This window comes from Mustela nivalis (genome assembly GCF_964662115.1).
Source record: "Mustela nivalis genome assembly, chromosome: 2".
NCBI lineage: Eukaryota > Metazoa > Chordata > Mammalia > Carnivora > Mustelidae > Mustela > Mustela nivalis.
In genome coordinates, this window is record NC_139021.1 from 93,987,746 (window position 1) to 94,002,489 (window position 14,744).

The 14,744-nt window shown below is 40.9% G+C and overlaps 1 pseudogene across 1 annotated transcript in view; it reads left to right on the plus strand.

Annotated features, from left to right (window-relative positions):
- LOC309858722 (lipase member K-like) overlaps positions 1 to 13,758 on the plus strand; it is a 43,918-nt pseudogene extending 30,160 nt beyond the window's left edge. Inside the window, exons 10-13 of the transcript in view lie at positions 4,869 to 4,930; positions 7,154 to 7,235; positions 13,402 to 13,523; positions 13,682 to 13,758. The product of the transcript in view is annotated as a lipase member K-like (transcript). The remainder of the gene's footprint in view (positions 1 to 4,868; positions 4,931 to 7,153; positions 7,236 to 13,401; positions 13,524 to 13,681) is intronic.
- Positions 13,759 to 14,744: the final 986 nt, after the last annotated feature.

The following is a 14,744-nucleotide window of genomic DNA, read 5'->3' on the forward strand; positions in this document are numbered from 1 at the left end:
AAGGCACATCACTATCACTCTCATCAATCATGTAAATATCGTACTTTTAGTTTGATTTTGTATTACGTGTCCAGGAATCTGAATATTGGCAGCTTCCAGAGGGGAGAAACTTTTGAATGAAACCACTTTTCAGTTTCACCCTAAGCCTATTTTGTGCAGGACCAGAGGGCTAAGGGTTCTCCATCTAGGGGTGTCTTTGTGACCCCTGAACAAAGAAATTTGTAAACAACTCCTCAGGGTTACAAGTCATTCTTTTAAATAAATGTACTCTGTGGGGCACCTGGGTGGCTCAGTCAGTTAGGTGTCCAACTCTTGGCTTCAGCTCAGGTTATGATCTCGGGGTTCTAAGATCGAGCCCCCCTTTGGGCTCTACACTGAGTGTACAGTCTGGTTGAGATTCTGCCTCTCCTTTTGCCCCTCCCCATGCTTGTGCTCTCTCTAAATAAATAAATACATAAATAAAATCTTAAAAAATAATTTACTCTGGGGCAGCCGGGTGGCTCAGTGGGTTAAAGCCTCTACCTTCGGCACAGGTTATGATCCCAGGGTCCTGGGATCCAGCCGCACATTGGGCTCTCTGCTTGTCGAGGAGTCTGCTTCCTCCTCACTCTCTACCTGCCTCTCTGCCTACTTGTGATCTCTGTCTGTCAAATAAATAAATAAAATCTTTAAAAACAATAATAATAATTTACTCTGCACCACCTATGTGTCAGAGGCTGGAGATAATAGGACATTAAACAAGGAAAATGTGGTTCTCATCTTATGACTTATACCGAGTTTAAAAGATGCTAGGGAATTTCAACCTAATGAGGGTAGTAATAAAAATAGTAACAGTCTTTCCCACTTACTGACTTATAGGGGATTTACCAAAGGCAGGGTCTGAGCCACTTATCCCTGCCCAAATCTCAGTGATAAAGGGATTAGGCTATTTCAAAGACCACAGAGGCCCAGAAGCCTTGCATACTACCTCGGGCCAATCTGGGCAAGTCTGGGTCTTAAAAGTTCTCTGAATCTGGATTCCAACTCTCATCACTTTCTTGTGTTGTCTCCATAAAGAACAGATAAGGAAGCGCAGGTGAGACCCTCTGGTCAGGGAGGCTCTTATTTGGTATGGGGGTGCCTGGCCAGGCCAGAATTTCATACTGATTTTAAGAAACAGAGCAAGTAAAACAAAATCTGTGTCACAAGAACTGCAGAAAGGGAGCTGCCTAGCCAGCCCAGGGGCAGGGGTGAAGTGGGTAGGGTCAGACTGGAGCAGGCAGGTCCTCCAGTAGGTGAAACAGGACACCCCAGTTCTGAGTCAAACCCAGCCCAGCAGAGAGGAGAGCCAGGTTCAGCAGTTGGGTTGTTATTCCTCTGATGGATCTGTTGACAGGTGTGCTAGGGTGGTTCTCTCACAGCCACAGCACATCAGGGTCACAGCCAGGAGTCATCCCCTTGACCCCACGCAATCCAATTCCTGTCAGGGAAGCCTTGCCCTGCCCCACTGGAGAATTACCCAACCTTCAACAGAGCCCTGCTCTCTCTGTGGTTAGGAGAACTGGAAAATCTGAGAGGTTGCCATCCTCTGCAATAACACGCCTTTCCTCCTTCTTCACCCGAGCTTTCTTATCTGAGGCTGCACATTTTTCCATCTTTGGGTTTCCATCTTCTAGGCTCCTCTTCCAGGCCTGGTGGCATCTGCTATCCCACCCACCAGCATGGCATCAGAGGGATGCATTCTGTTTAGAGAAATGAACCACCAGTTCTCAGCCCTTCCTTCTAGGGTATCATGGGGACCCTTGAACAGTTATAAAGATAATCATCACACACACACACACAAAAGAGCAAACCCTTCTCTCTATGACAACTCATGCTCTTTTCAAAACAGACTGATCATGGCCAACATTGAGGAATATAAAGGATTATTGAAACAGTGTGTTGTACCCCTGAAACTAATATAACATTACAAGGCAGTTAGACTTCAATAATAAAGAAATAATAAAAGAAAATAAATTTTTAAGTGCTTTCTCATGCATGATCACCTATTCTCTTGACTGAGCAGGAACATGGAACTGCTATAGAAACAATCCTCATGGTCACATTAGACACTGGAAGTTCAGAGTTAACGCCACAATTTATTAGCTGTGTGACCCTAGAAAAGTCATTTCTCATGGATTCTAGCTACTTCCTTTTTTTTTTTTTTTAATGAAATGGAGACCCTCATTCCTGCCTCAGCTATATGCGGCCATCATGAAGACTGAAACTGTTTGTAAAGTGAATTTGTAGAGGTCAGCACTTCATCACGGACCCTGAAGTCTTTCGGTTTGGTTCCTAGTCCACTGTTACCTTTATATCATAGACAAGTTAGTTAATCACCCTAATCCACATTTTTTCTACATTTAAAATGGAAATATTGTTAAGTGCCTCTATATTGAGTTGTGAGGTAATAAAGCAGAAGAATTTAGCACAATGCCAGTTCCATAGAAAGGGTTGGGTAGATATTATTATTTATAAAGTGCTGGGTACATTATGGTTTCAGATTTCCAGTCATGATCTATATCCCATATGGAAAAATAGAATTCTTGTTTCACATAGGAATTTGGTATACCAAGACGTTAAATGGCACATGTGAAGTCTTATTTAATCACAAGACCTGTTTCCTTGGACATACTTATCTGAGTAACATTACTAGAAGTCATCTCTACTTATTTCTTTGAGATACCTAACACTTGCCAAGCATGCTGTTCAGTGATTTCTAGATGGTTCTCTCATTGCATTCTCACACTGACCCTGAAGATGGACTCCATGGTTCCTCTAATTTACAGATAAGAAGATGGAATGTTTGAAAAGCTAATAAGTTCCTCAGGTGATGGAGTCATTTTTGCAGGGATAGAGAGGATAAACCCAAAGCTGTCTATCAGTTCAAGAGACAGTACTGAATCACAGTACCATATTGCCAGCATCATAGTATTTGTCAATCAATTATTCCCCATTTATTCACACAGTCAATTAAATCATCCCTGATATTTTGTCTGACACTCTACTCTCCAGTGCTATAGGGAGAGAAGGGGAAGAGGTACTGAGTGTGGCATGGGGATGAGAATGAATATTCTCATAGCCTCCCTGCTGTGTGACATAATGAACAAGATGTACTTTATATCCCTTAATCCTTTGGATAATTTATGACTTAGATATTAGTATACCCACTTTACAAATGAAGAAGATTAATACCAGAAACAATTAACTAAGGTACCCAAGGTCAAATAACAAATAACCAGGTGGTCACTCTAGTTCCCAAAAGCACTTCCACATGCTTTCAAGGAGTGGAAATAAAATCATGTGTACGTGGAAGCTGATAGCTTGTCATAACAGACACTAAGCCCAAAGTGTTACTGAACCTCAAAGAAAGGAAAGATCACAGAAGACTGAGAGTAGAGAAGACAGCCCAGAGGAGAAAAGGAATGGCCTGAATCATAAAGGAAGTCTTGGGTGGATGTACTGAAAGAGGAAGGGACAGGGAATACAGAGATTAATCTGGTCTCCAAATGAACTTGGGTGGGAGTCCAACAGCCTAATGACTGTGGATGTTTCTCATTGTGATTGTACAAAATTAGTCATCAATAAATAGTTGCTGAATGGCTAGGAGTGTCCTCTCTGTCCTCTAGCACTGGTTTAGGTCCTGTAGGAATTGGAGTACTTTCAAGATATATGATTAGTATATTTGGACCAAGACTCCTTTCTCAAGAATTTCTTATCATATATAAAGGAGCTTTAGATACAAGGGGGACGGTATTGAATGTGGAAGTTTGGCTGGCAGGACAACAGAAGGCTTCACAGGGAAGACCCTCTTTGGTGATGACGGCATATCAGCCTGGCATATGGAGACTCTTGTTCCTGGCAGTGTCCCAGAAGTGATGGAGCTTACGTAAAACTGAGCCACATAACTAAAATGACCAGAAAGTGCAAAACATAAATCAATACATGTGTTTATAATTTGCATTGGAAAGTATAGCTGTCAAAAGAACTGTATCAATTTTTTGGCCAAATTAGTTTATTCTTTCCCTGTAATAAAACACCTAAGTCCTAGTATGTGAATGTTACCTGGTGTCCAAGGGAACGAACACAAAGGAAGTATATGCTTTGGCAAAAATCACCATCTACACATCCTTTAAGAACATTGAGTCCTTCCCACATGTAAATAGCAGACAGTCTCATTACTTTATGTCTGTTATTTACATCTATTAGGTTTAATCTTCATAATAATCTCATAAAATGATAATTTCCTCATCCTTTCTTTCCAGATGAAGGAACTGAATTTTGTAAATATTGGACAACTTTCCCCCACAATATCAGTTCTCTAAAATTCGGGATCTTGACTTTACCAAGTTCTTCATCTTTATGTTATGAGGCTGTGAGTACCTATTACAACCTAACTGGGCATTCAGAACGCAAAGAGCAATAAGGTAGACACTGTTCCTGTCCAAGTGAAACTTATAGACTCATGAGAAAAGCAGATATCTGACAGCTGTTTACTCACATAATTAAATCTTTAATTATAATATTGATACATCTACCAGCAAGAAGGACACTCTCATCTAGTTGGACAGGGAAGGAAGTCTCTGAGCAAACAAAATTTCATCTCAGATCTGTCAAGTGTTCTAGATATTGCAGGCAGGGAACTGGCTCAGGTGGCAAAGAGCTAGGCTTGCTGGAGAAAATTAAAGAGGCAAGGGGAGCCAGGAGAGAGTGGGGCAAGATGAGCTCCAGAGGGAGGCAGAGCCTGGGCTGTGGGCTTTCCTAGACAGTCACAGAACTTTGAATGCAAAGCCATTTAAGAGTTTTAATTACAAGAGTGCTCAAAACAGACTCATATGTGTGATTTACAGGGATGACAGTAGCTGCAACATGGAGAAGGAATTACTAGAAAGTTCTAGCGCTCCAGCTGAAGGTAATGCTGCTTTGGATACCACAGGTCTACTTGGAACCACAGATCTAGGCATGGACAAATACTTTCTCAGTTCTACATTAAGGACTCCATCACCTTTTAGGGATAATCAGTGAAACTGTGTTGATACCCCTGGTCTCAAGGTAAAAACATCTGAAAAAAAGCTAGACTGATCACACACATATATAACTACTGTTTATTCAGCCAACACTCAGAAGAAGTGGATGCTGTCAATCTTGTAAATGAATTTAAATGATGGCAAAACTATTTTAATGACATTTTAAAATATTTATTTATTTATTTATTTGAGAGAAAAAGCATGAGCAGGGGACGGGGCAGAGGGAGAGGCAGACTCCCTGCTGATGGGGCTCTCCATCCCAGGACCCTGAGTCAATGACCTGATTCAAAATCAAGAGTGGGGCACTTAACTGACTGAGCCACCCAGTGGAAATATTAAATCCTTAAAAGAAAAGAAAAGAAAAGAAAAGAAAAGAAAAAAAGAAAAGAAAAGAAAAAATTTTAAATAACAGTTCAGCATTTGTTATTGGCATAGAGTCAATGTAACAAGCTCTCTATCTAGATTTACTGAGCTGGAGAAGACTGGTGATCAAGGTTCATTTGATGAAGTATTATAACTAAATATTGGTGAGCAAGATGTTTGGCTGGACAGGAAAACTTGAGGCTCAGCTGGGGAGAGCAGAGGCTGAGTACTTGAGAAGATACCTTTGATGAATCAGAGAGTGAACAGTACCGTAGGTAGATATCTAATTCAGGTCAGACATATGACACAAAGCTATGTATTTGGGTAGAGTTCCAGTGAAGAAATAAGGTATCTGGTTGGAGAAAAGAGCAAGCACAAGACTGATAGGACAGCACTGTTCCCTCCAATACTCAGCCACTAGTCCGATGTGGCTCTAATGTTTTTACAATGTGTTAGTCCTAACAGGGATGTGCTGTGAGTGTCACATAGTCACCAGGTTTCAAAGACTTAGTGCAAAAATCATAATAACAAAAGAAAGTCTCTTGTTAATAATATTGATTACATATTGAAATGATAATATTGCGGTTCTATTGGTTTAAAGGAAGTATAATATAAAAATTAATTTCACCCGTTTCCTTATTCTTTTAAAAAAATGTGATTAAAAAAATTTAAATGATATGTGTAGTTCACATCACGTTTCTATTGGACAATGCTGGCATACAGAAAAGGGTTATCTCCTAAGAAATCTGGTTATTTGTAAAAAAAAAAACTTGAACGGTTCTACATTGATGAGTTGTGTTTTTTTTTAATGTATGGAGAAATTAAGGAAGAGAGGTTGTGGGAAAGATATCTGATTATGCCATAATAGACTTAAGGGTATATTAATAATAACAGAAAAATGACTATCCAGTAGTAATTTTTTATTGTATCAATATGCAATGTAATCTATGACTAACGGTGGAATTATACCCATTTAGTACAAAATCAGAAACAAGATTGACTTTTCCTTTGAGTTTACTCTCTTATTAAATCTACTTTATAATGAAGTTAAGAAAAATGCCCTTCAAAGCATACTTAAAAGCAAAGAAATCCAGTAGAATCTATAGAGAGACGAGGTAAAACACCTGATACAAAGTAAATAATAAATAGTTAAGATTTCACTATTTTTATGAATAATAATATTATGCCTCAGTAATTAAGCAATGTTTTCTGGACTTCTGGATTCATCCGTTTATTTATTCACTCACTCAGCAAATACGTTAGAGGTTGACAGTGATTAGGAGAGGGATGAAATCAAAGCCATTGTCCCATTTTTCAGGGGTGTTGAGGGATTTGAAGGTGATTTAACAGCAATATAACACAGCAGAAAATTAATTCAGAAAAGAAACAGGAGCATGTATCAAAATAGTCAGTGTTATCTTGCTGCTCTTTCCAACGGCCTTTCATTTACCCACAAATTGATGAGATGGTGTCTAAAACTAGATACGACTAGATCCCTGGCCAAGTGTGTGTGTGTCTATGCATGTCTGTGCATGTTAAAAAAACAAACAAAAAACAAAACAAAACAAATTCCCACTTGAACATACCTCCTACAGGAATCAAATACAAAATGAGCTGTAGGGAATACCATACATAAATTCTGCACATTAAGTAGGCAGGCAGGCAGGTAAACAGACTTGGAGAATTAGATGCTATAAATCTCCTCCCAGGAGACGATATGGCTCCTCCTCTTCATTCCCTTGAAGCTTTTACCTTTGCCATGAATGTGGTCCTGATCTGGCCACTCCAGGAGGTGGAAGTCATCAAAGGCAAACACCTGCACTTTTGGTAACAACTTCTCTTTAAATGGACGTGATCTTTCCTTTGCGCATTTCCGATTAGGATGAGCGTCCATTCAATTAGCTTTTTATTACCTCTTTTCAAAAACCTTTAAAATTTCAGATATTTATGCTAGATCTTTTCATTTGCCTTTTCTCTCTACCGCCTCTCTATCCTATAGCCATCCAGTGATTGAAGGTGGGTACAGACTACTGGAGCTGACTGGGAGATTCAACAACAGCAGCCAGCATTAAAGAGAGCATGCTCCATTCTGATAGGTAACTTCAGAAACAGCATTGTTTCTTTGACATGTCATGAGCATGGCCAACTCTGCTTTATGGGTAAAGAAATAAAATAGTTAAATGTAATTTAAAGTGCCTTTCCTAAGGCCAAGGTGGGCTAATCAATCATTGTGGGTGTGTGCGCGCCTGCGTGCTTAAAGCTCTGTTTGAATTTTAGGATGTATAGTGAATTAGATAAATTATCTGGTGAACAAGCAACAGATTCTGTGTTTCTATTCATGCAAAGTCTTTTATTCCAGGGGAAAATTTGTCTAAAGGAGGTAAGGCTTAATTATTTGCTTTTCTAAAATTCTCATTCCTTTCTATTTTTAACCTTGAATTGCTTTCAAGGGAAAATGATTTCCCCTTTGACACAAAGTTATGTGGTATAAAAAAAAAATCAATCTTGGGGGAGAAAGAAGCAAACAAACAAACAAAAAAAGATAAGATATAATAGCAAAAGTATTTTGAATTAGAACATCAGAAGAAAAAGAATAATCATTGTCACCAATAGATACCAAGTTCAAGGATCCATGTTCTATGTTCAAGCACATGTTTTTAGACACCTTGATATTTGAATGAGGATCCATCATTAAAAAAATTGGCTCAGACTGCAATATGATCTTTGGACCAAGGTTTCAGAAACACCACCTTGCTTAAGAATGTTTGTATCAACCAGGAGATCAAAGTAGAACTTAAACAATTCATAAGCACCAATGAGAATGAAGACACTTTGGTCCAAAACCTACAGGATACAGCAAAGGCGGTCCTAAGGGGGAAATACATAGCCAAACAAGCCTCCCTCAAAAAAATTGAAAATCCAGAATGTACCAGCTGTCTCTACACCTTAAAGAGCTGGAGAACCAACAACAAATCAAGCCAACACCATACATAAGAATGGAAATAATCAAGATTAGAACAGAGGTCAATGGGGTAGAAACCAGAGATACAGTAGAATGTATCAATAAAACTAGAATCTGGCTTTTTGAAAGAATCCATAATTTATACCACATAACTTTGTGTCAAAGGGGAAATCATTTTCCCTTGAAAGCAATTCAAGGTTAAAAATAGAAAGGAATGAGAATTTTAGAAAAGCAAATAATCCATAAGATTGATAAACCATTGGCCACACTAATCCAAAAGAAAAGAGAGAAAGCCCAAATTCATAAAGACATACAAATGGCTATCAGACACATGAAAAAATGTTCATCATCACTAGTTGTCAGGGAAATTCAAATTAAAACTACGTTGAGATATCACCTTACACCAGTTAGAATGGCCAAAATTAACAGGACAGGAAGGGGGGGATGTGGAGGGGATGTGGAGAAAGGGGAACCCTCTTCCACTGTTGGTGGGAATGCAGGTTGGTGCAGCCTCTTTGGGGAACAGTGTGGAGATTCCTTAAGAAATTAAAAATAGAACTTCCCTATGACCCTGCCATTGCACTCCTGGGTTTTTAGCCCAAAGATAGAGATGTCGTGAAAAGAAGGGCCATCTGTACCCCCAATGTTTATAGGTGCAATGGCCACGGTCGCCAAACTGTGGAAAGAACCAAGATGCCCTTCAATGGACAAATGGATAAGGAAGATGTGGTCCATATACACTATGGAGTATTATGCCTCCATCAGAAAGGACGAATACCCAACTTTTGTAGCAACATGGACGGGACTGGAAGAGATTATGCTGAGTGAAATAAGTCAAGCAGAGAGAGTCAACTATCATATGGTTTCACTTATTTGTGGAGCATAACAAATAGCATGGAGGACATGGGGCGTTAGAGAGGAGAAGGGAGTTGAGGGAAATTGGAAGGGGAGGTGAACCATGAGACACTATGGATGCTGAAAAACAATGTGAGGGTTTTGAAGGAGTCGTGGTACCAGGTGGTGGGTATTATAGAGGGTGTGGATTGCATGGAGCACTGGGTGTGGTGAAAAAATAATGAATACTGTTATGCTGTAAATAAAAAATAAATTAAATAAATAAATAAATATATAAATAAATAAATAAATATTTTTTTTAAAAGAGACTGATCTTTAATCTACATTTTGCCCAAGATCATGTTCCAGCTTTAATATCATCTAATTGGTGGGGGGGGAGTGAAGCAGGGAAATTTTGAACTTTTAGAAAGTAGGAGCTATAATTTTGTATTTCACAGGGCCAATGAAGAAGTTGCAATGTGTTTCATTTTAGCTCATTTCAACATGTTGAAAGTGTTCATGAGGGGATCTGAGAGGGCCACGAAGTAGGGCCACAAGTTAGAATTCTGAAATTCGCCCTGGTCTGCAGCCTGTCAAGGCTGGAGACATTTAGCTCCATTCCTGCTGCTCCCACACCGAGCATGGCCACAAATCTACATTAATACTAATAACATGTGCCTCTCAGAACTCCCCAGAGAGTTTGCTAAGTTCTGTTTGAAGTGATTCTGGAAGTCAGAAGCCATGTGCATTTCCCAAAAGGTCCTCACCCCTTTCACTGGGCCATCTTTGTCAGGAAGAGTGGACTCTTGCCTCAAAGGGGGAATAATCTTGGCGCCTAGGGGGTTCAGTGGGTTAAGCATCTGCCTTCAGCTCTAGTCATGATCCCAGGGTCCTGGGATCCAGCCCCACATCAGGCTCCCTGCTCAGCCTGGAGTCTACTTGTCCCTTTCCCTGTGCCCTGCTTGTGCTATCTCTGTCTCTCTCTCAAATAAATAAAATCTTTTAAAAAGTGGGAGGGGAGGCAGAATAACCAATAATCCTCCCACCTCTTCCAACAATCATGAATTCATGAATTCATGAATCAACTGGCATGAATTCCCCATTCCAGTGGAACAGATCTGAGGTTTTGGACAAATGGAAGTAATAGCTTTGTTTTTGAAAGGGGTGCAGAACGAGTCCAGACTCAGAGAACAAAAACTACTGCCTCTGCTAGGTAGGACTTCACTGTCTCCCTGCTTCTTGTCCCGGAGAGCTTCAGTCATTCCTGGGGCCCTAGAGGGTTACTGAATACAGGGTGAAACAGAAACCCTGTTTGTGTGCCTCCACTAGTGTGTGCAAAAGAGGGTGGAGCTAAGTTTTGTCATTCTCCTCTGGCCTCTGCTTCTACTTTGTTTTTTGTTTTATTTTTTGTTTTTAAGATTTTATTTACTTATTTATTTTAGAGAGGGAGAGAGTGAGAACAGGGGGAGGGGTAGAAGGAGAGGGGGAATCAGGCTCCCTACTGAACAGCCCCAATGTGGGGCTGATACCAAGACCCTGAGATCATGACCTGAGGCAAAGTCAAGAGTGGGACACTAGGCCCACCGAGCCCCCCAGGCGCACTTGCTTCTGCTTTGCTTTAATTCAAGGTGAACTGGTCTGTGGTTCAGCGCCCACAAGGGTCACTGCCTCCCTTGGATGTATGTGTCAGTTTTCCCTGATGCTCTGCTAGTTCCAGGTCCTACCGGCCTCGGGAGCCTGGAGTCAGGGTGGCCTCATCCTCACCATTTAGCCCACAGTCAGTCACCCCCCTCACACCACATGGTTGACATCAGTAGTTTTCTAGACTTGCTTCGTCTGACTCCCACAGAAATGGTCTGGTATTGAGGAGGTAGATTTTGCTTCTATGCCTGGTTCTGTCCGTTAGGATCCCAAGTCCATCCGACTACCCCATTTCATGCCAGGCTTGGAAAAGATACCTTAACCCTCCCGACAGCAGCTGCCACTCCAAGGAAACATAAAGGATTCAGTCATACTGGTTACTTGGCACTCCGCAGACCACTATTTCCCAATCTGCAAGCACATCAGGGCATTTGGTGCATCAGGAAGACACTGTGGGTGGTGCCACAGCCTGGGGTTTCCACATTGCCATTGGCTTCCAGTCTCTGCTCTCTCTAGCTGCTGTCACTGCAACTACATCTTGTTCTTCAACCTGATGTCATAGCCAGAAGTTTAGAGGTTCTTAGTCGGTGAGGAGTCTTCTGGAGCAGAGGGCACTCATTGAGCTAGGCAAGGTCAAGATCTATCACAACTGGGAGGCGGGTTGGGGTGATGGTCAGATCCAAGGGCACTGCTGGGAGGCTGCCTGCCTTCTCCACCCAGTTCTGGCACCTGTGGGTTCTGTGACATGGGCAGACCTGAAATCTCTCTAAGCCTTGGGGTTTTTTATCCATAAAGTAAGGATGATAGGACCCACTTGATGGAGTTTCTTTGAGATTTAAATAACACACCCCAGGCATTTAGAAACGTTCTCTGCACAAGCTTTAGCACTCAGTAGATATTAGCTGTTGCTAGTTTTAACAATGTTTTAAATAATATAACATTTGCAGATATAAAATCGTCTTCAACCCGACAGCAAATGAATGCATGGGAAGCTATTTAAAATCTTCAAAAGTAAAGCTCTAAATTTCTGGAAGTCGGTCATTAATTTGTTACAGCTCTCTGATGTTACTTTCTGGCTCATATAGTGAAAGGACTGACCTGTTTCTTGCTTTGTAGGTCATTTAATCCTTCCTGTAAACCCTGCAGGGTAGGCTACATTATTATTCTAATTTCACCCACAAAGAAACCAAGAGACAAAGCTGCAAAATAACTTGTCCAAGGTCAGAAATCTTGTCTGTGGTGAGGCTGGACCTCAAAGTCAGGTCACAGTGGGGGTGGGGAGGGTGTCATAGGAGAGTCAGTCTGGACTGCCATGAGGTTGTTCTGCCTTGGAAGACGTAATTTAAGCCCTGCCAAGGAAGAGATCACACATTTAAGTGTGCAACCTTCCCCTTTGGGTATCCACAAGAGAAATAATCCCATCCTTGGAAGCCCATCTTCCTCCTCTCTGCTCACTGTTCTTGTTTGTTTTGTGGGAGGCTGGTTAGAGTAGAGGATAATGCCCCTTTTCCCTTTGCTGTGGCTTGGACACCTGTCCTCTGAGTCTTCAGGTATCCTGGCAATTTGCAGGTAAGCAAAGACTTAACATGATTCAAAACCTTTGATTAAAGGACAACCAAAACAATAAGTCTTGGTGCTTGATGAAATGTCTTGCAAGAAATGGATTGGGTCAAAGCACTTTCCATGCGAAGAATGGATTCCCACGCTCAGAATTAGCTCACTATGTTTGTTTGCTCCCTTCCACAGTTTCTCAGTGTCTCTAGGATGTCCGTCCAATTTTCAGTAGGGCACTATTTCCATTTCTTAAGCAACGTTGATGCATAAAATCAATTTGTGATTACTAAATGTCTTATGTCAGGCATTCCCACGATGTGGCTGGTTTTAACAACCTGTTGTTTGATCTGTGGAACTTTAAATGCTGGTAGATTCTTTAATTTGGAAAATGAAGTGAATCCTGAAGTGTGGATGAATATTGTAAGTCATGCCAAGTCCCAAAGGACATCACATAAGGCAGATGCCTGGTCTTGTGAGAGCAGAAAGTCTCAAATAAGGGAACAGATAAAACATAGGTGATATGTAAGGTTTCTCTGAGAGTCAAGCTAGGGAGAACTTCCCTTTTGGCTGAGTAAATAACACTTTCCAGTAATATAAAGCAAAAAAGAATTTATAGGCAACGTCCTTGTTTGAATTTATATTTTTAAAATATTAAAAATTTCTATTCTAAGCCCCTTGGATATTATATATGACCACCTTCTCCACAATCAAAAGGGGTCTCGAGAATTAGCTGGAGAACATAGTTCTGTTAGAAAAATGGGTCAATACCTAATACCATCTCTACCCAATTACCCACCCCCAAATTTGCCAATAGCAGACATTTTTTAATATTCTGCTATTTTTTTTTAAATCAAGACTTTACATAGTAAATCGATTTTGCAGTTACCTGGGGCTACAAATTTCAGATAATTCACCCCAATAAGTAGACACAAGATACTTTGTTCTAGTTCCTTCCAAAACCCTTTGGAGAAGATGTAGAGCTAATGTCTGTGTTTTCACCAGGCAGAGTGAGATCATCACCTATAATGGCTACCCCAGTGAAGAGTATGAGGTTACCACTCAGGACGAGTACATCCTCAGTGTCAACAGAAATCCCCGTGGACGAAGAGATGCCCGGAGCCCAGGTACAAGATGTGTCTATCCTGCGAAGGCGACAGCATATTACTACACCTTAGGACTGGCTTTCTACTGAGAGAATGACTGGTTTATCAAACTTGGTTCAATTCTTAGATTAGTCTTTAAACAGTTAAAGGGAGTCTCCTTCTTTTCCAATTTTCTGAAGACAGCGAAGAACCTAAAAATATGACGGGCAAGACAGATCTTGTTGACAGCAAACAGGCTCGCTTGCTGGGGGTGTGAATGCAAAGGCGGGACCAACATTTCTTTCGTTCATGACTCATTTCTCATGCGAAAAATTGCTGCATCCCAGGAAAGGGATTTCCTCACTCACAAAGAGGTTGGCTGGGTTGCATGAAGTCTCTCCTGCCCCCTTTAGAATCAATAGGCCCCCTTCGGCAGGACTAAAAAATCAAATTAGATGACCCTGATGCTTCTGAAACATTTTCCATGTAGGAAAATTGGAACATTCTTCCTATATTTTGATCAGAGGGACACAAGTTTTGTGGGAGGAAGGAGCATGGTGTTGATATGGCCTAAATTCTAGCATGAAGAGTCAGCCACGCAAAAGCAGAGGAAATTACTCTTTAAGTAGGGACAAGTCACTGCAAAGCTCAGGATGAATGAGGAACAGAGAAGAAGGGGCAGAGTATCTGGGAAGACAGGAGGGCAAATACTGTATCCCATCACCACACTTGTCTGTCCTGCCATTCATATTCAGAGGTGGCTAAAATCGCCATTTGACTTCTGTCCTCCAAGAAAGAAAGGCATAATTCTAGAGATTCAGAATGAAAATTGAGAGTGGGACAAAGGTGAGGGTAAAAGACAAATGGCAGAAGTCGAAGTTGACTCTGTGATCATTAACAAATCAGTTTCTTGGACAAGTTCCTCTTTAGAATGTATTTGACCAAAAATTATTCATCTTGTATCTGAAATTCAGATCAATGGCATCCTGAGTCTTCCTGTTAATCTTTTTTTTCTTTCTTTCTTTCTTTTTTTTAATCTGGCAACACCAGGCTTAGGGGGAGGGGGCTTGGAACCCTAAAAGGAGGGCATTTTTCTCCTTTCCAAGGAGGAAGATTTTGGGGATAGTTTGGAGTTAAGAACCATGGGTTAAATATGATCTCCCTGATATGAGGAAGTGGTGATGCAACATGAGGGCTTAAGTGTGTAGGAGAAGAATAAATGAAACAAGATGGGATTGGGAAGGAGACAAACCATAAGTGACT